This window comes from Equus asinus, chromosome 10 (genome assembly GCF_041296235.1).
Source record: "Equus asinus isolate D_3611 breed Donkey chromosome 10, EquAss-T2T_v2, whole genome shotgun sequence".
Classification (NCBI taxonomy): domain Eukaryota; kingdom Metazoa; phylum Chordata; class Mammalia; order Perissodactyla; family Equidae; genus Equus; species Equus asinus.
In genome coordinates, this window is record NC_091799.1 from 34,680,078 (window position 1) to 34,703,500 (window position 23,423).

The following is a 23,423-nucleotide window of genomic DNA, read 5'->3' on the forward strand; positions in this document are numbered from 1 at the left end:
ACTCACTTCAGGTTCGGTAACAATAACTTTTTTCCTTTTTCTCCCCAAAGCCCCCCGGTACATAGTTGTATGTTCTTCGTTGTGGGTCCTTCTAGTTGTGGCATGTGGGACGCTGCCTCAGCGTGGCTTGATGAGCAGTGCCATGTCCGCGCCCAGGATTCGAACCAACGAAACACTGGGCTGCCTGCGAACTTATTTTCTTAATGGCTGTCAGCTCAGTCTCCTCAGCCACAAAATGGAGGTGATAATAACACCTGCCTTGAGGAATTTTTTTGAGGATTAAGGAGATTTTTCAAATGAGGATTCAATGAGATAATCCATGTAAAAAGTGCCTTATTTTTTTTTTTTTTGATTTTTCCTTTTTCTCCCAAAGCACCCCAGTACATAGTTGTGGGTCCTTCTAGTTGTGGCTTGATGAGCGGTGCCATGTCCACGCCCAGGATTCGAACCGGCAAAACCCTGGGCCACTGAAGCAGAACTCAAGAACTTAACCATTCAGCCACGGGGCCGGCCCCTAAAGTGCTTTATTTTATACACAACATTTTATTCTTCTTCTTTGACTGTCCTGGGGATGGCCGGTCCATAGGTCCACCAGAATATTCCCTGCCTCCCCTGTATGGAACAGTATCGCCTACTTTATAAGGTTGTGCACATCTAATGAGTTAATATATCTGAAATCCCTGAACAGGGCCTGGTTCATAGGGAAGGTTAATAATTGTATCAACAGAAACATCCTTTAAAAGGCCATTCCCGCTCTCTCCTCACATCTCTGAATTCATAGGCTCTCTTTATTTCAATAATTACATCTTCCCTAGAATTTCCATGCAGACACTTTTCAAACCTGCCTATTCTTTTCTCGTGCTGTCCTGCTCTGGCTTTAAAGCTTAACATACCTGTTCCTTTATCTCTTCAAAAAATGTAAACCTGCTTGTTTTAAGGTTTCTTTCAAGTTGTTTTATTATCTTTAGTTCTTGGGGTGCAAAGGCTCCTATTTGTGGCAGCTGCTGACTGCGTGTGGCTCATTTCTTCACGTGGGTTGGTAAGTGAATTGCAAGCCCATCTCCATCGGGTTTCTGTGAGCATCCGGACCCCCAGCTGGGGAAGTGTCCCTACCCGGGGGGTTTCATGGAGCCTCAGGTCCCCCAAGTTTTACCTGTCCCACAAGTTTTTACACTAGTTTTTCCACTTGGAATCCCCATACCATACAAGAGGTAGGAACTCACATCTGCACAGGGCCCCGAGCGGGAGGTGGCATTCTTCTGGTTCTGCTTCCACATCGAAGAAGCCTTTGTGACTTCTAGCTTTTTTCACTCAGGCAACTCACTTTCATCTCCCTGCAAGCACAGAGCCTGTGGCTGGACTCCCCTCACAGGCAGGTAGCAACTCTCCAGCCCCAACCTCCCAGCTTTAATATCCTTTTGGTCCCTGCCTTCAGCTCTACCTTATTATGGCTGTGGCACCTTTATGGATGCGGGAAACATCCATGAACTCAGGACTATACTGATATCTAAAGAGATAAAAGGGCCCAGAAGCTTCAAGAGGAGGCTGGGAGAAGGAAATAGAAAGCTGCTGGCCTGAGTAACTTCTTAGCAAATCCATTTTCAAAACAAAATGGCGCAACCCTGTGGAAAGCCTCAAACACTTCTGTACGGAAAAGAGATTGGGAGGAAATGTACCAAAATGGTAACTGAGCTGGTTTTAGTGTCAGAGGAATGAATAACTTTTCTTTCTCCTTTTCTGTATTTTCCACATATTCCTATTCCCTTTACCTTGGAAAATGTCCCTCATAAGCCATTTTTAAAGTGGTTTTCCAGTCAGCTGGCAGGAGGTTGCTGATGTGACAGCGGAGGACCACTTTCTCCTGTTAGGGGTCGGGGGGCAAATCCAGGCAGCTGCAGGGAGAGGCTGAGCAAGGCCTGTACTTGGAGGTGGAAGGACTAGGATGGAGTCCCAGCTCTGTCACCCATCTGCTGGACCACCCACAGAAGTAACTCACCTCACCAAATCTCCTTTTCCTCCTCTGTAAGCGGAGATTTGCTCATCCTTTCACTCATCCCGCAACTGTTTATTGAGCACGTGCTATGTGCTCAACACTGTCACGGGGCCTGGGGTACCACAAAAAATTAGATAGACACACACTTGAAGCTCGCATTCTGAGGCAGCACTGTCCAAGAGAACTTTCTAGAATGATGGAAATGTTCTATATCTGCTAGCCAATATGGTAGCCACTAGACACGTGGGGCTCCTGAGCACTTGAAATGTGGCTAGTGCAACTGGGGACAATTTTTTTTATTTATTTAGTGTAATTTAAGGAGCCACATGCGCTAGTGGCTACCGTATCGGACAGCATCATAAAGAGCGGATAATGCCTCTTGCTCTATCTCATGCAGTGTGTGAGAGGGTCAAAGCAATGTAAAACGGAGCTGTGGGCGTCCTCAGATGTGAGGATGTACCACGCCTCCCTCAGACAGAGCAAGCTGCAGGAGGAAATTCAGCTGTGGGGACTTTTCAGACCCGAAGGCTGTTGCTATGGGCGTGGGAGGGGGAAGAAAATACTCTAAGTGGCTGGCACGTGGTCTGGAAGCACTGCCCCATGCGCAAGCTGAGGTCTCCCTGTGGAGCACAATGTGTCCTGTGGAGAACAATAGGTAACTAAATAAATAGGTCCCAGTGACACCTGACCACCAGTGACACCTGACCACCTGCCCGGCTCCCTTCTCTCTCCTGGAGTCAGACCCGGCTCCCTCCGCTGCTTTCTTCCCATGGTCCGCTATCTGGGGTCCAACCTCCCTTGAAACTGGGCAGGGCCAACGCTTTAGCTTCAATCCCATTCTTCCCTCTGCCTCCTTGAACCCTACATTCCAAATCCAGTTGGTCTTCTCCATAGCCAAGAACACAGGGGCCTCCCTGCTTCACCTGACATGGCATTCTGGTTCTTCCTCTTTCCTTTCACCTGGGTTTTCAGGGGCTTCATTTGCTCTGAGACCACCCTTTATAATGCACCGGACTCCTTAGCCAAAGTCCCACCCCCACCCCCACACCACTAGCCCTGCTGAAGGGGAGGCCCTAGGCCCACGAGCCCTACCCCGCTCCCTGCTCCCCACAAGCACAGCTGACTGGACCAGAGGCAGGTCCCTGAGCCAAGGTCAGCCAACCTATAGGTTTGCTGGCAGTCTATGAGGTGGCCTGACTTGAAAAGACGAGCTGAGCCTGTCAGATGTTCTTTACAGGAACTTGTACAGAAATATCCAGAGAAGGAGGGAGTTAGCAGTGGGAGAGAAAGCTGAAAAGAAGTTTTGAGATGGCATTAGGGCTACCAGAGGCCACGGAAAGCCTGGCTTGTCAGGAAGCAGTCATGCAGAGAAGATGCAGAGGAGCGATGAAGAGATGAGAACAGCCGGCCGGATGACTCTCCGGTTCCTGTCCCCAGCCCTTGTAATTGAAGACACCTGCGAAATCTCTTGTGCAGTAACCTGTCGTGTGTCATAGGTTGGGTTTCCTGGAAATGGGCTCTGAGAAGGAAGGCTGCATGCAGAAGAGTTACTGGGAATGCTAGTGAGAGACATGCACCTAAGAAGGTGAGGAGGCTTGGGGAGGAAAGATGAAATGCAGCTGCAAACGAGTCTTAGTCGGTCCTTCAGGGAGTTCTGGAGCCATGACGGCCCTTCAAAGTTGTCCCAAAATTGAGGCAAAGAGGATGGGCTATTTACCCATGCATTAGGCAATCATTGGCCTTGGACCACACCTAGGAGGGAGCGTAACCGGGAGGCAGGCTGTTCCCTGTAGCTGAAGGCAATTCCCATTGAGGTATGTGGCTGGGAGCCATCAGCCACCATTCTTCCCAGCTTCTGGGGTACAGGCATGAGGGCACTAAAGAGGGGGTCTGGGGGAACAGCACAGTTTCCGCGTGACACATCTCACCACACATACACAAACAAACTCTCACACTTAGAGTTCCCTGAAGGCAGAGAATATGTCCTGTTTTGTTTCTCAGTTCTAGCCTAGTGCCTGGCACAGGAAACTGTTAGATTTAGATTCAACAGATATGCGTTGAGCATCTATACTGTGCCAGGCATGATGCCAGGCACATTATAGGGATTATCTCACAGAATCCCCAAAATGGTTGTATCAACTGCAAATTTGTAAAGTACAAATTTTTAGCACCATTTTACGGAAGCAGAAATTGAATCTCAGAAAGTAACTAAAGCCCAGCTAAAAGACCACATTTTCCAGCTCTCCTTGTGCTGAAAGGCTGGCCAGTAAGACATAAATAGAAATCATTAGATGAAACTTCTAGAAAGTTCTTGGAGGAGAGGCATCAACTCAACTTGAAGTCTCACCCTTTTCCCTTCCCATTACTTCCCTCCTCCCTGAAAGGGGACATTGTCTCTGAAGTCGCAACAATCATCTAGAGCCTTTGAAGATGGAAGCCACCCTCTCGAGCTGGCAGAGCAGAAAGATGGAAGAAGCCTGAGACATCCCAGCATTTCCACATCAGTCTTAGAAGGCCCATCTCTATCTAAGACCCTTGTTAGTTTAGGATCTATAACTCCGTACGGATATATTAGAGTTTATTGTTCTGCTATCTTACAGATACAACCCAAAATTGCATTTGGATTCCACGGCCCATGAAATTGAATGCTGAAAATGTGCTTTTGCCACAATTGCAAATCCTAATAAGCAAATAAGGTTTCTAAAAAGTATTAGAATGCTTAGTTCCCACACTAACATACAACTTACTTTAGACGGAAGTAATAGTAGAAACACCCTATTTTTATTTAGCCCCTGTGGAATGAGAATTATGTAAATTGGTCTCTGTAACAACTGTGTGAAATAGACAGGGAAGTGCTACTTTCTCAATTCATTAATTACAGAAACCGAAATTCAGTGATTTCAAGTCAGAGAATCTTCAAATCTTGGGACAATAAAGATCTTAAACAGTCTGATCATTCTCATTCTCGATATCTTCCAATTCTTTCTTCTTCCCTCCAGAATAGAATCCAAACTTCTTAGGTGGCATTTAAGGCCTTTAAAAACAGGATCCCAGCGGGCTGGCCCAGGGGCACAGTGGTTAAGTTCACACGTTCCGCTTCCTCGGCCCAGGGTTCACCGGTTCGGATCCTGGGTGTGGACATGGCACCACTTGGCATGTCATGCTGTGGTAGGTGTCCCACATATAGAGGAAGATGGGTGTGGATTTTAGCTCAGGGCCAGTCTTCCTCAGCAAAAAGAGGAGGACTGGCAGCAGTTAGCTCAGGGCTAATCTTCCTCAAAAAAAAAAAAAAAAACCAGCAGGATCCCAGGGGCCGGCCCAGTGGCTGAGTGGTTGGGTTCACACGTTCTGCTTCAGTGGCCCAGGGTTTCGCTGGTTCGGATCCTGGGTGCGGACTATGGTGCCGCTCCTCAGGCCGTGCTGAGGCAGCGTCCCACGTGCCACAACTAGAAGGACCCACAACTAAAAATACACAACTATGTACTAGGGAGCTTTGGGGAGAAAAAGGAAAAATTAAAATCTTAAAAAAAACCAGGATCCAGCCTAGCTCTCCTGCTTCATCTGCTCCCAACGGAGCTGGGGAGAAAATGGGACTGACAATTGAACCTTGGCCTGCGTTCCCTCCAAAAATGGAAACTGAGGGGCCGGCCCGGTGGCACAGCAGTTAAGTTCGCATATTCTGCTTCTTGGCGGCCCGGGGTTCGCTGGTTCGGATCCCGGGTGCAGACATAACACTGCTTGGCCCGCCATGCTGTGGTAGGCGTCCCACATATAAAGTGGAGGAAGACGGGTATGGACATTAGCTCAGGGCCAGTCTTCCTCAGCAAAAAGAGGATTGGCAGCAGTTAGCTCAGGGCTAATATTCCTCACACACAAAAAAATGGAAACTGAGACAAGAACTTGAGTGCAGACAGTTAACTTGGGAGTTGACCCCAGAAGAGTGAGGTACAAGAGAAAGTGAAACAGGGAAAGAGGAGAAGCCAATTAAAGGGTATGTTATTATGTTGGCCACCAGTGGGCCCACGGGGCCTCAATCCTGCCAGGGCCCTCTGAGCAGCACACAGAAATCTTCTTGGAATTGCCTTCTCTTAAGTCAAGACGGAGAAGTATTGATCCACTGACTTCCATCCCCCGCTATTTGATGGCTGCCCCAGAACCCTTAACTCCCCCACCTTTTTGGGCTGCACATGTGTGAATGCCAGCTCTCCCATACGGCAGCACTGAAGAAGCCTCAGGGCAGAAAAATGAAAGGCATGGGGCTTGTCCCTGAGGTGAGAGGCTGTCAGGCCAACGTGAATTCAAAACCCACACAGAAGTCTGTTTACAGATCTGACTAAATGAGATCCTACTAGACAGATTATCCCACAGACCACAGTAATAAAATCTGGGCATGACACAAATAGTGGTTCCCTGAAGGCACCAGAGGGGGACAGAAACAGGCAGACCGTGGCGCAGAGGACACATGCAAAGTTGGGAAGTTGTACAAGGTGACCCCATTGTCATAGTGTCCAGTTTACTAAAGATAAAATAACCCGGTGTGAGATGAACCAGGAAAATGGAACACATTCTCGAGAGAAAAGAAAATCAATTGAAATGACTCCAAGATAATCCAGATCTTAGAACTAGAAGATGAGGATTTTTAAAAGGCTGTCATAACTATTCTCACTGTTTCTCAATGCATTCTCAACTATTCTCAAATGTATTCTCAACATGTAACTATTCTCATTGAAAACAACATATGCTTTCAATGAATGAAAAGAGAGAAAATCTCAACAAAGAAAAATCAAAATTATTTTTTAAATGAAATGAAAATTCTAGAAATGAAAATACACAATACTTAAATTTTTTTAAATGTAATGAAAATAACAGAGGAAAGAGTAAGTGAACTTTAGCATAGAGCAATAGAAATTATATAATCTGAAGAACAGAGAGAAAAAGATTTTTTTTAAAAAAAAGAACAGAGACTCAGGGACCTGAGTATCGGATGGTCTAACATATATGTAAGCGGAGTTCCAGAAGGAGAGGAGAGCAAGAGAATGGAGCAGAAAAAACATGTGAGGAAATAATGGCTGAAATTTTCCCAAATTTGATTATAAATATGAATTTACAGATTCAAGATGCTCAATGAACATCAGGCAGGACAAACATGAAGAAGGTCATGCTGAGCCACATGTGGTCAACTGCTTAAGGCCCAAAGATAAGGAATAAATCCTGACAGATAACAATAGATTGCATAAAGGAGAAATTGACTTTATTTGTAGACATCATGACTGTGTACCCAGACAAATCCTAGGAATACACCAAAAGAAGAAAAAAGCTGTAGAATTATAAGTGATTCCAGCAAAAGTGAAAGATTCAAGGGCGATATACAAAAATTAATTGCATTTCTATATACTGATATGAGCAATTAGAAACTAAAATTTAAAAATCAACTCCAGGGGCTGGCCAGGGGCATAGAGGTTAAGTTTGCACACTCTGCTTCCGCAGCGTGGGGTTCACCAGTTCAGATCCTGGGTGCGGACCCACTCACTGCTTATTGAGAGAGGGAGTCATGCCGTGGAGGTTGTCCCACATACAAAATACAGGAAGATTGGCACAGATGTTAGCTCAGGGACAATCTTCCTTTAAGTAAAAAGAGAAAGATTGTCAATAGATGTTAGCTCAGGGCCAATCTTCCTCACCAAAAAAAAAAAATCATCTCCATTTACAATACACTATAGTGCTACCAAAGTCAGCAAGATGCTAGCACAAAGGTAGACACAAAAATCAATGGAACAACAATAAAAAAAATCGATGGAACAAAATAAAGATTTCAGAAATAGACCCATTCTAACATGGTCAATTGATTTTGACAAAGATGCCATGGTACTTAAAATGGGGGAAGAATAGACTTTTCAACAAATGGAACCACTGGGTATCTATAAGGCAAAAAAAAAATAACCTTCACTCATATATCAAGCCATATAAAATATTAACTCAAAAGCATTCATAGGCCTAAGTGTAAGAGCTGAAACGATAAATCTTCTAAAAAAAAAACAAAACAGGAGGAAAACTTTTGTGACCTTAGGTAAGCAAAGAACATAAAAAAAAACACAAACCTGAAAAGGAAAAGATTGATACAATGGACTCCATCAAAATTTAAACTTTTGCTCTTTGAAAACTATTGTTAAGAAAACCAAAAGACAAGCCACAGATGGGGAGAAAATGTTTGCAAAACATATACATGACTGGAATCAAAGGTTTAGAGATGCAATGTGGTGCACGAATATCTGATACACACAGTTTCAACAAACGGGGGGTTCATTTTTCTCACACAAAAAATCTAGAGGTGAGAAATTGATGGCAATGGTTTGGCTGCTCAGTGATGCCATCAGGGACATGGACTCCTTTTGTCTTTCCTGTGCTATCCTCGGAATGTTGTCTTCTACTTATGTTTCTTGCCTCATTGCTCAGGATGGCTGCCATAGTTCCAGTCATCACATCATCACATAAAGCAGGAAGAAGGGAGAAAAGACAAAGAGCCATAGCTGCTGCATCTTTTTCCTTTTATCATGACAGCAAGAGATTTTCCAGAAACACCCTTCAGCTGACTTCTGCTTAGTTTTCATTGGCCAGAAAAAAAGTCACATGGCCGGGGCTGGCCCCGTGGCCGAGTGGTTAAGTTCGCGCGCTCCGCTGCAGGCGGCCCAGTGTTTCGTCAGTTCGAATCCTGGGCGCGGACATGGCACTGCTCATCAAACCACGCTGAGGCAGCGTCCCACATGCCACAACTAGAAGGACCCACAACGAAGAACATACAACTATGTACTGGGGGGCTTTGGGGAGAAAAAGGAGAAAAATAAAATCTTTAAAAAAAAAAAAAAGTCACATGGCCATCACTGGCTTCAAAGGAATCTAAAAAGTAAGGAACAGAATTGTCATATTTGGCCTAGATCACCTTGTCATGATCACCTTGGAAACGGTACTACAGATGCCTCAGATAAAATCTATTATCTATTAGCGAGAAAGAAGAAGGGAGACTGTACATTGGGTAGTCAACTTATGGTATCCGTCACTTCATCCTAAATGCTAGCCATGAAGAGCACTTTTATTTCCCAACATATTCCAAGCTCTTTCATGCATCCAGTTCTTTGCATCTGCTGCCTGGAATCACCTTGCTCTCTGTCTTCACCTAACAAACTCCTTCTTAGCCTTCAGAACTCAGGGCAATTTCACCACAATAAAAATATATATTAAAGAAAAAACTTGGGGCAGACATCACCTCCTTTGGAATGCCCTTCCTTCCTCCCTTCCTCCCTCTCTCCTTGGTGTGGATGAAATATCCCTCATCAGGAACACCTGAACTCCCCACAAATCACGCCTAATGGATTGTCCATGATGCTAAAAGCCAGCTACTTCCTTTTCTCCTCACAGAGTGGTACCAAATCAATAGACGTGTCTCAATGCCTTTGCTTTTCCTGATTCTAACCCCTGCCTTATGCCCAGTTGCATTTCTGCCATTTGGTTCTCAAAGACACCCCCAAATCCTTACCATTCTTATAATAAACTTCCTTTTCTGTCTATGCCAGCTCAGGCTGGTTTGTTACTCAAATCTGGGAGTCGTGATTCACCCATGATCCCTCGCTCACGGGCATCCCGGCATTACCTACAGGGGCAGAGACAGTTAGAGCTCACCACCAATCTCTGAGCTCCCCTAGGTTTCCTGGCTTCCACAGAAGTTAGCTTGGGGGTGACCATGTGACCAGTTCTAGCCAACGGACTATGAGCGGAAGTGACGTTTGTTACTTCTGGACCAACGCGGTTAAGAGCCAATGTACCTCCTCCATCTGTCTTGACCCCACTGTGACAACAACATGTCCCCTGTGGTGTGGCTATAAGAAGAAGGAGGGCTTCCCAACCTACGGAGGACTTTGCACCAGCCAAAAGACAAACTTTTTTTCATGATAAGCCACCGAGACTTGGGGGGTTTGTTCCCGCAGCTACCATTACTTACGTTATTATATCTGTTAAATGACAGCTGTATGTGACTGCTCTCTTCCATTAGAACATGATCTGTTTGAGGTCAGTAGCTGAGTTCATCTTAGAACTCCCGCACCAGCCCCTACAGGACCTGGGACAGGAAGTGTGTTTGTTAAATGTGTGTTGAATGAATTACAAGTGGATGAATCATTCCATCCAATGTTTCAACACCTCAAGTGAACACTTACTCGTAACCCGAGGAGTCTGGAAACTTCGAAAGCTGGAAATTGAGCCTAGAATCTTCTATCTCCAAGCCAAGGGCTTTTTGCATATCATTGTGGATAGATGACGGGAACTGTGAATTAACTCCAATGTGTGACAGTTCAGCAGACAGGCAGTCTGCGTGTAGCTTTCTAGAACAATTATTCTGGAAAGTCATTTCTGGGAAAGGGCCCAAGAATTTACCCACAGCAGAGGAGAAAGACTTCTTCAAACATTGACTGCTTCTGTTGCCCTGGTCATGAAACTCTGAAAACAACACAAGTCAGAAGCTTCCTAGGGGACAGAGGAGCATCTGTCCTTTGAAAAACTTCAACATTCCTGTTAAACAATTTTTCCGGAATTAACAAAGGGGAAAGTGAGCAGAAACATTCTGAAAATCCAGCAATTAGGCTCAAAAAGTCAGTTCAGTGTGAGGAAACAAATTTTGTGACAGCTTGTGTAAATGCCTGAATTAACTGAAACTCGGTAGTAATAAAGATAAAATTTGCTTTGCTGTTGCCAATGGGATGAGACTACTGTGTGTCAGGTGCAGAACTGGCCTTTATAGGCAGGATCCTTCCTTATTCCTTATAGCAAAGCGGTAACGTACCGAATGCTGGTCCCATTTTACAGGTGAAGAAAACGAGGTCAGAGTACTTAGGAAATTTCCTAAAGATCACAAAGGTAATAAGTGGCGAACATAGGATTCAAACCGAGGCTTTTTGAATTCCAAAGCCCACGCTCTAGGTTTTCAGATGTGGCCAGTTTGATTCTTTTATTTGAAAGTCTCAGAAATCCACTGTAAACTGGTTTAGACAAAGGGACTTTATTGGTTCACAGAATACAAAAAGGATTGAATGACAATCCACCGGAAGGACAGGGGTAGCACTGGGCTTCCGGAGCAACCGCATCCAGATGCCCGAATGCTGCCGGCAGTCCCTCCCCCTCCATTTCTCTGCTCCTCTCAGGGTCACCTTCATTGTCTCTCTTATATGGTGTTCTTCCCACACACGGCAGAAAACACGGCTGTCAACACATCCCAAACCTCACATCCGTCAGCTCCTACCCAGAGAGGATCTGACTGACTTCAGTGCCAGTTTGAAAAATCCGAGAGCAGAAATCGGATAGGACAGCTTGCGTCAATACCTCCTCTGTACCCATCCACTCTGGCCATGGAGATGGGTCATCTAAGAACAAGGCAGCTTCTTGTTCGGAGGAAGATAAAGTGGCTGAAAAAACCAAAATGGTCCAAGGAAATATAAAAGCTTAGCTGGAAGCAGAGGAAATACTCAGGGGGATGTTCCTGTGATCTGTAGACATCTGAAGGACGGTCACGAGGAAGAGGAGGTGCTCTGAGTCACTATGGGACCGATGGGCACAAGTTTCCAGGAGACAGACGTCAGATTCAGGTTCGGCATTCGCTAAATTTGTTACAACTGATGAGCCTACACTGACACATCGTTATCACCCAACGTCCATGGTTTACATTAGGGTTCACTCCTGGTGTTGTACATTCTGTGGGTTTGGACAAATGTATAATGACATGTATTCATTATTACAATATCACACAGAGTATTTTCACTGCCCTAAAAAATCCTCTGTGTTCTGCCTATTCATCCCTCCCCCTTACATATGTTTTTACAGCGTTTATATCTCAATGGATATGCAATTTCAGTAACACCATTGTATCGTGAGCATTTCCCCCGTATCATTAAAAAATCTTTCATGGGGCCAGCCTGGTGGCACAGCAGTTAGGTTTGCACGTTTCGCTTTGGCAGCCCAGGGTTCGCCAGTTTGGATCCCAGGCGCGGACATGGCACTGCTTGTCAAGCCATGCTGTGATAGGCGTCCCACATATAAAGTAGAGGAAGATGGGCATGGATGTTAGCCCAGGGCCAGTCTTCCTCAGCAAAAAGAGGAGGATTGGTAACAGATGTTAGCTCAGAGCTTATCTTCCTCCAAAAAAAAAAAGTCTTTCATAAACACCATATTTCCAAGTTAAAGCCCATAATGTAACATGATTATTTTTCCCACTTCCCTATTTAGGTTATGTCGACGAAAATAATCCATATCCAATCTATAAATGAAAATTTGGGTGAGTTTATTCTGAGCTTAAATCTGAGGATTATAACCTGGGAGAGTCTTTCCACAAAGGAACAGAGCACTCCAAAGAGGTGGGGGGGTACACAGGGTCGTTATATACCCTCAAAGAGGATGTTTCACATATGATTGGAATGTCCTTTTTACAATAGTCGTGAGACTACTCTGTCCGCACAGCGATTGATGGAAACAGCAGGTAGGTCTTCTGTGAACACAGCAGGGTGGCAGTCTGTTGTCTCCAGCTGGGTGGTCACAGGTGAGCTGGGAGGTGAGTGCAGCAATCAGTTCCTAGCCTAAGGAAAAATGCTAATGTCAGGGGTGGGGGGGAAGTTGCATCTTTGTCTCAAGGGCCTCTGTTCTGGCCATAGGAAATGTCTAAGCAGATATGCAATGCGTGCTCAATAGCCAGTCAGGCCCTTTTGGAGGAAAAAAAAGAAGTCAGGCTGAATTAGGTTTATACCAAATGGCTTCCTCATATACTCCTATATATCCTATTGCTTGCCATTTTTATTTGTCAGTTATTTATATTTTTTTGCTACCATAAATATCACCTCTATGTTTGATTATCATAATTCATAAGTCTTAGTCCAAATTTCTAATTATCTCCTTAGGTCCTTCAAAATTTTGATGCTCAAATAATGCCCAGTCTATTGTATACACTAGAGGGAGTTTGCGAGTTCTTGGAAACAATAGTTTTCTGTGCCCTGGTGAAGAATGAAAATAACCTGCCAAGACTGGCAGAAATATTAAAGGCATTTGGGAAAGCTATGCCTGATCTCATAATGAAACAATGTGGGCATTTTCTTCCCAGGCCCGTCCCATCGTGGGTCAGGAGCAGAGCTCAGCCGGCTATTTGGGCTGACCACAAGCATGGTCGTGAATCTTTAGATCTGTGGATGACCGAAGGGTGAGCACAAAGGCCACGCTCAGTCTATGAAGAAAGGCCATGTGAGAGGGCTCTGAGAGCCCCACCCTCGCCTCGGGGGAACCGCAGTCCCCAGCTGAGTTCCCAGAGCCTCAGGCCAGACCTTGTTGTGGAACTTGTTGTACAAGTTCTCTGCGGTTGTAGTGGCTGCGCTTGATAGGCTGCGGTGGGTAACTGTCCTTAACTAAGGCTCAGGTCACGAGCAAATGAGTGGGTGGCAAGCCATGTGACCAGGGCTCCTGGAATGACTCTGAGGAGGTGGGAGGGGGGGCCTGAGCTCTCAAGCCTTTAGATCCTCCTCTGTGGCCCCTCCCACCTTTCTTAGATGGTTCTTATAGCAGAAGATTCTGGCACAGAGGGAGCATGCCAGAGCCCAGGCAGCCAATGGTGGCTGGGCAAATACAGCTGAGGAGAGGGGGAAGAGTGACATGAGAATGTGGAGTACTGCTGTGTCAACCCTACATCCCCCAAGGATTAAGAAGGCACCACTGTTCCCCTTGGACCAAGGACTCTGCCTCTTCTTCTTGCTGGTTCCATCTTCCCAGAGATTGGCCCCTCCTAGCCCGCCACACTTGACTTGCTCATTTGTGCAGGAGATAAATTAAGACCCTCTTTCCTTAAAACTATAACCACAGGCAGAATTTTGACTCTATGCCAGAGTACTCACGTGACCTAGGAAGGCAGTGGAACTTTCCTGGTTGGCAAAAATGGAAATCTTCGGGAAAGGTGGATCTGATAGGCTCAAGGACACTTACTTGCAAACGCGAAAAGCAACACAGGTTAGGGTTAAGATAAGACTCTCCCTTAGAAACCATGGTTCTCAATCTTAACTGTGCATAAAATCCCCTGGAAAGTTTCCTAAAATCCTCACGCCCAGAGCAGTCACGTCACAGTCTCTGGGAATGGGACGCATGCACCCGTGGTTCTTAAAGCTCCCTGGGTGATTCCAGTGTGTAGCCAAGGTTGAGAACGACTGAACTTAAAAGGATAATCAAAGAAGACCAAAGCTCCAGTGGACTGATGGCCATGTAAATTTAACAGCCATATTTCCCATCTGTACTTAGGTGTTTTATTTCTTTAAATCTTGTTTTATAATGCATTCTGGTCTTCCTTTGCAAAGCCAATTAGAGACCTGTAAACAGATCATAATTTTAAAAGTTAAATTTAACAAGGAAAAAATACCTTGTGTCTCTGTGCTCTGTGAGGTACCCTTGCAGAGGAAAGCTTCATTAGCTGCCACACCCAAGGCCACCTTTTTTGACAGAGCAGGCAGATGGCTTGGAAGAACGAGAGGAAAGGTCAGAGTTCATCATAGCAAAAACTTAAAGATAAGTTGAGAAGCTGGGGGGACATCAGATATGCACCCAAGGGGAGGCTTCTGCATTTTAGGTGCAGTAGTCCAGCCTACGGGGGCCAGAGGGTGGCACAGGGTCAGGAGCTGCCTGGTGGCACAGCAACACTCAGGAATCCCTTGGACTGGACTTTGGTTTCCATCGCAGGCAGAAAGTGAGATTCTTCAAATCCCAGAGCCTCAAATTCGGCCCTCTATTTTCTGCATCCTTTTCTCTCTTCAACCTTAGCCACCTTCTTCTTTGGTCTTTCAAGGAGTAGAGTAGGGTACAGAAAGAGTGGGGATTGGGCCTGGCCCTATGGCGAAGTGGTTAAAATTCTGCACACTCCACTTTGGCGACCTGGGTTCACGCGTTCAGATCCCGGGCACAGACCTATGCCACTCACCAGCCATGCAGTGTCAGTGTCCCACATGCAAAAAAATAGAGGAGGATTGGTATGGATGCTAGCTCAGGGCTGATCTTCCTCAAGCAAAAAAGAGGAAGATTGGCAATGAATGTTAGCTCATGCTGAATCTTCCTCAGCAAAAAAAAAAAAAAAAAAAAAAGAGCAGGGACCTTGGGATCAGACCAATGTAAGTTGGCAGCCTAGCTCCAACACTTACGGGCTATGGGACAGTCGTGGAATTTTTAAACTCTGTGGGTTCCATTTCTCATCTATGAACTTAGCAAGGGATTTGAGAACATGGAGTGCTACTGGGTCGACCCTCCATCGCCCTGGATTAAGATGGGGTCTTCTGTTACCCTCAGGTTCATCTTCCTGGGGATTGGCCCCTCCTGGCCAGCCACATTGATCTGCTCATTTGTGCAGGAGATAAATAAAGTCAGTAAAATCTTTAGGCTCAGGAAAGACAGGCTCCTGCTCCAGTGCCCCCAATCTATAGGGTCCTGTTCTGGTGCTCCCTGCTGGGTGAGGGGCTCAAGGGCCAAAGGTCCTGCCCCTTAGAATCCATGTTCCCCACCTAGGCCACCTCACAGGGGCTGGGACCCTGAAATTCTCTGTCCAAACTGGCCTGAACCCACCTCTGGGGTCAGTGGGGGCTGCTCCCCAGATCTGTCCTCTTGAGGATGTACTACGCTGACTGTCTGAGGCCTGATGGGGGCCAAGGGCAGCTGCTGGGGAGGACGTGACGGGGATGGAGTTGGACACAGCAGGGACATCTGATTTCCACACACGGGTGTCCTCACTGGCTTGGGACAGAGTCAGGGTTGAGGAGAGAAGGAACAGTTCTCCGAGCCTCGCCACACTTCAGCTCAGAACTGGGATGAGGAGCCAGCCTGGTGGCACAGCAGTTAAGTTTGCAGGTTCTGCTTCCGCACCCCAGGGTTCACTGGTTCGGATCCTGGGTGCAGACATTTGCACCACCTGTCAAGCCATGCTGTGGCAGGTGTCCCACATATAAAATAGAGGAAGATGGGCATGGATGTTAGCTCAGGGCCGATTCTCCTCAGCAAAAAGAGGAGGATTGGAGGCAGATGTTAGCTCAGGGCCAGTCTTCCTCAAAAAAAAAAAAAAAAGAACTCAGATGAGCGTAAGAATTCTAAATTCAAACTTGGCCTCCCAGGTGATCATGAAGATATTTGTCAACTTAGAAGGTTAGCACATGCTTTATTTAACAGCGTCTTAGCTTGAGTTTTACCTTTAGAACACTGACGCCTGTGGCACGGGGGATGTGGCCCTCCGTCTGCACCCCAGCCCTGGCCCCGCGATGTTACCAGCAGGGGCCGGGGGAAACAGTACTGTCGCTTAGGTTGCCGCAAAGGCCAAGTGCAAAAAATTATGAGTGCATAGTAGATGCTCAGGAAGGATTATTCTCTCTTCCTTCTGGCTCATGATTGTCACTCAGAAAATGCAGCTGTGGAAGAGAATCCTCTAGGCGGAGCCCCCACCCTCCTCCTTCTCAATTCTAGGGTGCAGCTTCATGCCCTGTTGGCTTACTGAGACTGACGAGCCCTCAGGCCTTGCCACTGAGAGGTCGATCCAAGTCTGAGAGCTGAGCCTGGATCCCTCAGTTCACCGTGGCCCACAAAAATGGCTCTTATGCCATCAGGAAGGCTGCGGCCGGGTCAGAAGTGGCTCCGGGGAGAGGCCGCCTTGGCGGGGCGGGGCTTCAGGACCCTAGGCTTTCCGCGTGTGTCCGACGATGCGGCAAGGCCTGCGGAGAGAGATTTCTGGGTGTGGGGAGCAGGGAGGGGCAGGCAGCCGCTCTGGGGACTCGGAGTGCTTCCTCAAGAGCCAGGGAGGGGGTCAGGGGGAGGGGCGCTGGCTGATCTGGGGCTCAGGCCCTTAGGACTCAGAGACGCCAGGCTTCTGGGACAACTTGGAACCAGCAGAACTGGTTCACGGGGCTGTGTGTGTCAAATTTGCTGTGACGTTTCTACTTTGTACTTTGAAAGTATCCATTTGCCGTCTGCGTTTCCAACAGTAAGTAGGAGTACGCTTCCGTTGTCAGAAAATGGAATTGGATGAAGGCGGACGCAGCAGGCAGAGGGAGCAGTCTGTGCAAAGAGCTGGAGACATGGAAGAGGCGCTGTGTCCAAGGACCGTGGAAGATGGAACAGAGAGTGGTGGGGGGCGGAAGCAGAGGAGGGTGCGAAGGTAGTCAGGCCATATTGAAATGGCCTTGAAGCTTTCTGATGTTGCTTCATGGATCACAGAGGAAAATGCACTTAAGACTCTGTAATATAATTTCCTTCTCATTACAAAACTGTCATTTCCTATAAACTTTAGGTCATTTTTTCATATTGCATACTACACGTCAAGGAATGTTCAACCCATATATTGGTTGGACCCCTTGCTGGTTGAATTTTTAATCTATCTACCTACCTACTTCTCATCTATTTCCCAACCCCTCCCCCCACCACCACCACCAGGAAGATTAGCCCTGAGCTAACATCTGCTGCCAATCCTCCTCTTTTTGCTGAGGAAGCATGGCCCTGAGCTAACATCGTGCCCATCTTCCTCTACTTTATATGTGGGACGCCTGCCACAGCATGGCTTGCCAAGCAGTGCCATGTCTGCACCTGTGATCTGAACTGGTGCACCCCGGTCGTGGAAGCGGAACGCGTGCACTTAACCACTGAGCCACCAGGCCGGCCCCTCCTCTGTTTTTTTAGTCACCAGACATAGAAATTTATTTAAAAACAAAGAAAGTTTATTTTTCAATCATGGGAACGTTCATCTGATAAGTTTGGGGTCCCACTTCATTCCAGGAAACAGATCCCTGAAAATCCCTTTTGCAAAAACATTCCTGAAGCCTCAAGATGTCAAAAACAACCTTTACAAATATTTTCCATGTATTCAAATGCCAAAGAGGTCTGTAACTCGCAGAAACAAGATCTACTCGGTCATCTGGGGTAGCATTATGCTTCCTAAACATCAAGAAATAGGGGCTCCCAAGGAGGCAAAGCATAAAAGCCTTTAGATTTGTACTCGGCCAAATTTTATCTGAAGGGCCTGGGGTTAGGGAGGCAGTCAGTTCACCCTAACCCCCCCGCCCCCGCCCCTTGCATACTGTGCTTTAACTCCCTATTATCCCTCCTGGTAAACCTAGGTTGGCTAATTTTCATGATAAAACACTAGGTCTTTATACCTATTGTTGGTATAAATGCAACATTGTTTATTTGCCAAATCCCGGAGAGGCGAAGATATAATTAATCTATTAAGGCTTCTCTTGGAAAAAAGTCAAACCCTTCAGATGGGAAACTTGGGTGGATATCATCAGTGTTTTGCAACGGGGCTGGCCGGATTGCTCCAGACGCTCAGAAGGTCTCTGCTCAGCACATTCTGAGGTTCGTGTGAGTTGGGAGCCGCAGGCTGGGAATGCAGAGAGAGCCGTTCTGTTTGGGGATGTTAAGCAGGAAGACCTGCAGCATCCACCAGGCCAGTGCCCAAAGCCCTGTGCAGTGGGAACAGCTGGGCCTGTGTCTCCACGACTGGGACTAGACTAAGGGACGATGCGGCTGGAAGTGGGGCTTCAGGCATCCCCATAGCATGGCCCTCTCATCTTCCAGACAACGTATTTGAGGGTGGGGGTCAGCTCTGCTGAGTGAAACTCTCCCCTGAGGCTTTTCCTGATGGGCACGGCCACTCCTGGTAAGGGGGGCTAACGTGTGCCCCCATAAGGCCTCCCAGAGTAGCCCGTTACTGGTAGATGGCCTGGTAGGAGTGGGGGAGGGGGGTTGATTTAGTTGATTTTTAGGCTACAACCTTTCATGTTTCCCCCAAACATTAATGGCATTTGAACCCTGGACTGATCTCCTCTTTGAAGGCTCCTCTCCCTCACAGGGACACAGAAATACATTGCTGGCTTATTGAAGTGGCAGCTATGGCCACGTCGCTAGAAAAGAAGGAAACGGAGGAACCGATTAACCCTCCCTCTCTGCAGAGAGAACACTTTGGGAATTCTCCATCCAAGAGACCTGTGAGCGGTGACAACAGAGCATTGCCACCCTTCTCAGAGGACCTTTATTACGTGGGTTTGGCTCTTTAGATCTCCACGCACAAATGCTAAAGCATCAAGAGCTTTCCAAACTGGCTTTGTGACATCTGTACCCAGTGTGATCAACATTTGGCAGGAGGCTAGTGGGGAAGGAACAGAGCTTACTGCGCAGCTCCATCCAGCAGAACTCCCTGCAGTAATGGAAACGGTCTACATTTACGCTAACACCGCAGCCCGCAGACACGTGTGGCTGCTGAGAACTTGAACGTGGCTAGCACCACTGCGGAATTGGATTTTTTATTTTGTTTCATTGAAATTAACTTAAATTTAAATAGCCACAGAGGTTGGCTCTGTGGCCGAGTGGTTAAGTTCACTCGCTCCGCTTGGACGGCCCAGGGTTTCCCTGGTTCGACTCCTGGGCACGGACATGGCACTGCTCATCAGGCCATGCTGAGGCGGTATCCCACATGCCACAACTAGAAGGACCCACAAGTAAAAAAATACACAACTATGTACCGGGGGCTTTGGGGAGAAAAAGGAAAAATAAAATCTTTAAATAGCCACATGTGACTAACGGCTCTCATATTAGCCCAGCAAGTTCACTGACCTTGAGATGCTAAGCGAGAGATGGCAGCTTCAATCCTTCCTGGTCTCCTCTTTTTTCTCACTTCCCTCCATATTCAGCTTCTCCTTGTTCATCAGTCTCTGGCAGTGCCATTGCCAAGGCCTCTCCTCGGCTAACCGTACCACAGTGGCCAAAGGGCAGCAAGAAACAATGTTACTCTCTGCTCTGAAAAGCCTGAGCGTGGCCTTCTCTGAGCAGGATGAGGTTGGCAAGGATTGCCGAAGCTGAGTGTGGTATTCCAAACTGCTAATTTGCTCATATAATTTGGGAAAGTGCTACTTTAAAACCCTGAGATGAATGAAAGCGACATTTCTGAAATTTGTGGGAGGCCAGAGTCCATGCTACTGGAGGTTATGTTTGCTAATTGTCTCAGTGGTTGTTTATTAAATGGTTATGGAATATTTATTTCTCTCTGTTGGAGAACTTGGCCCAGAAAGGCAGGCTTGTTTGCTGAGATTTTTCTACCGTGACCCAATCGAAAGATTCCACCTGATTTCTTCATTGTTTTTTTTTCTTTTTTAAAAAATTATTTTATTGAGGTCATATTGGCTTATAATACTGTGTAAATTTCAGGTGTACATTATTACATTTCAGTGTCTGTATGGACTGCACCCTCATATGGCGATGGATGAAAACTAGACCATCAACCTGATTTCTTGTCAACTGGAAGATTGGAGTCACATAATCTGCTTTTTCCCAAAAAGATCCACAAGGTGTCTTCAGGATTGCCTTTGCAGCCCAGGACACCCACCCGATGCATAGACTCTGCTGGGACGAGAGGGGCAGGTAGGAAGAGGGGACTGTGTTTTGTGCTATTCTGCTCAACCCCCTAGGTGGTTGGATCGGGGCTGGGTATTAACCCCAGAGCAGAAAATTTCATAGGCTGGCCAGTGACCTCTGACTTGGCACAAAAGAATGTCCTCCAACCGGAGTCCCTGTCTCTGGGCTCTACAATGGAAGCAGAGAGAATGTGGGGGATGAGAGGGAGGAGCCACAAATAGGAGCTTAGGTGGGGACCTCTCAGCCAGAGGCTGACTTTGTGCAAATGGGGTAGAGTCTTGGAATCTGTGTTTTTAAAATTCCTTAGGCAATTCAAACACACTGATATCCACTTTGTTTTAATTCCATTTGAACTTAGTCACCTCCAATAGGACACTCCTACCTCACCTCACACCCCCCATTTGAAACTTTAACATAGAGTACGCCAGGATTTTGCTGTTGGTAGTACTTGAGTGTAAGCTTTCTTTTTTTTCCTCTTTTTTTAATGATTGGCACCTGAGCTAACACCTATTGCCAATCTTGTTTTTTATTTTTCTCTTTTTCCTCAAAGCCTCCCAGTACACCTCTGTGTATTTTTAGTTGTGGGTCCTTCTAGTTGCGGCATGTGGGATGCTGCCTCAGCATGGCTTGATGAGCGGTGCCATGTCCGCGCCCAGGATCCCAACCAGCGAAACCCTGGGCTGCCGCAGTGGAGCGCACAAACTTAACCACTCAGCCACGGGGCCAGCCTGCTTAATATTTCCTTAGGCTGGATTGCTAGTAGTGGGATTACCAGTCAAGAGATACTTATCTTTGTGGTTCTTGCTACATGTTGGTTTCCAATGGGTTGTGTAAATAGACAGTATCATTGGTTGACTACGTCAGTTTCACCACAACCTTGCCAGCATTGGGAATATCACTGTGCATTTTCCTCCTAATTCCCCATATTTTAAAAAAATATGCCTTGAGCCTGCTTTAATTTGCATTATTTTTGATTATTGTAAAGATGCTCATTACGATAATGTTTCCCATTGGTGTGTTTACTATCTGTGTTTTCTCTTCACCCTGAGTTTCCAAAAGTAACGTCTTCTAGACACCCCCTTTCTCCTACTATTAAACTTTTTTCCTCTTTATTTTCAAAGACACAACATAGCTTTGAACATTTCCAGTGGCAGCATCCTAAAACCCCACCAGTCAGAAAAGCAGCCTTTTTCCATTTTAGTTAAACCTCTACTGTTGTGTTTTGCACACAATGACTGACACACATGCTTGTCGAGTAACCATGGCACTTTGGTCTTGTGGCTACAGTGTTCAGTGGTCATAAAAAGATAAGACAACTGTATTAAACAAAATTAAACCAATTTCTTAACTGCAGGACTGCTCAGAGCCTTCAATACTCCTTTAACAAGTGCTCAGTGAAGAGGAGAATGTGAAAGACATCTTTTTTAAAAAATTTTTATTCATGTATCTTTTTGAGGAAGATTAGCCCTGAGCTAACATCTGCTGCCAATCCTCCTCTTTTTGCTGAGGAAGACTGGCCCTGAGCTAACATCTGTGCCCATCTTCCTCTACTTTATGTGTGGGATGCCTGCCACAGCATGGCTTGATGAGCGGTGTGTATGTCCGCACCCGGGATCCGAACCAGCGAACCCCAGGCCACCAAAGTGGAAGGTGAGAACTTAACCACAGTGCCACCAGGCTGGCCCCTGTGTGAGGCATCTTTCCCACATCTTTTGCCTGCCATCGAACCCTTGCATGCTGACGCACACTGGAGGAATGGTGTCCTGAAGAAGATGCTTTGAGAAACCCTGCTCTGGCGTAGAGGTCACGCCCACACTAAATTCAGTATGTGGACTGAAGTGGGAAAAAACATGGCATCCCACAGTTACTCCACTTCAGACACCAACACACAGTGACAAAACACAGGCATCTGTTAAGAAATACTTTAAATAATATATTAGAAAAGTCAACAAGGATGTTGGCAAGATATTTGCGGTGTGAAAAGGAAAACTACAACATGGCATGTGGAAAAGGATCTCATTTTTGTTCAGGAAAAAATGTGTATCTTATTACTTGTTTTTTTTTGCCTCTAACCCCCACCACCACTAGAATGTAAGTTTTTGAGAGCAAGAATGTCAATTTATACAGACCATTCTAAGTTTGTGTAAAATTTTAGGATATGTTTACATTGATCGACTATTGTGTTTGTTGATTGCACTGTCATGTTATGCTTTATATTTTATTTTAAAATGTGTTTATATTATAGTTTTTTATTTACATACAGACTGCTGTTTACTTAATAATAAAGTTATTACTAGATAAACTTTATTAAACTTTTTAAAAGTTATTATGAAATTAACTTCATTATTAAGCTTCTCTCTCTTTTAGATATTGTCCGAGAAGAATGTTTTCACAATGAGTGTGTGTTAGTGTTATAATCAAGGGGAGAAGTAAAGCTGTTTTTATTTGGGAGAGAAAAGAGGCAAATAACATATGAACATCTGCTGTGCCCCAGGGAATGCAGCTGTCCCATGTCATTTAATCCTCCCAATTATTATTCCCATTTACAGGCAAGGAAACTGAGGCACAAAGCACTTACCTGACTTATCTAAGATCGTAGCGTATGTGGTGGAGCAGAGTTTTTTTGTTTAATTGTGGTCAAATATACATAACATAAAATTTGCCGTTTTAATCATGTTTAAGTGTAGAAATCAGCAGCATTAAGTGCATTCACCGTGTAGTGCAACCATCACCCCTATCTATTTCCGGAAACTTTCATCATCTCAGACAGAAACTCTATATCTGTTAAACACTAATTCCCTATTCCTTCCTTCTTCCAGCCCCCGGTAACCTCCATTCTACTTTCTGTCTCTATGAATTTGCCTATTTTAGGTAAATTCCTCTCATATGAGTGGAATCATACAATACTTGTCCTTTTGTGTGTGGCTTATTTTACTTAGCATAACGTCTTCAGGATGTATTCATGGTATAGCATGTATCACTACTTCAT

General features: G+C 45.9%; 1 long non-coding RNA gene across 1 annotated transcript; it reads right to left on the reverse strand.

Annotated features, from left to right (window-relative positions):
* Positions 1-10,966: 10,966 nt before the first annotated feature.
* Positions 10,967-19,889, reverse strand: LOC123289338 (uncharacterized). Its single transcript, XR_006533237.2, has 3 exons — positions 19,637-19,889; positions 14,421-14,515; positions 10,967-12,606 (listed from the first exon to the last, which is right to left on the reverse strand). It is a non-coding gene; the product is annotated as an uncharacterized lncRNA (long non-coding RNA).
* Positions 19,890-23,423: the final 3,534 nt, after the last annotated feature.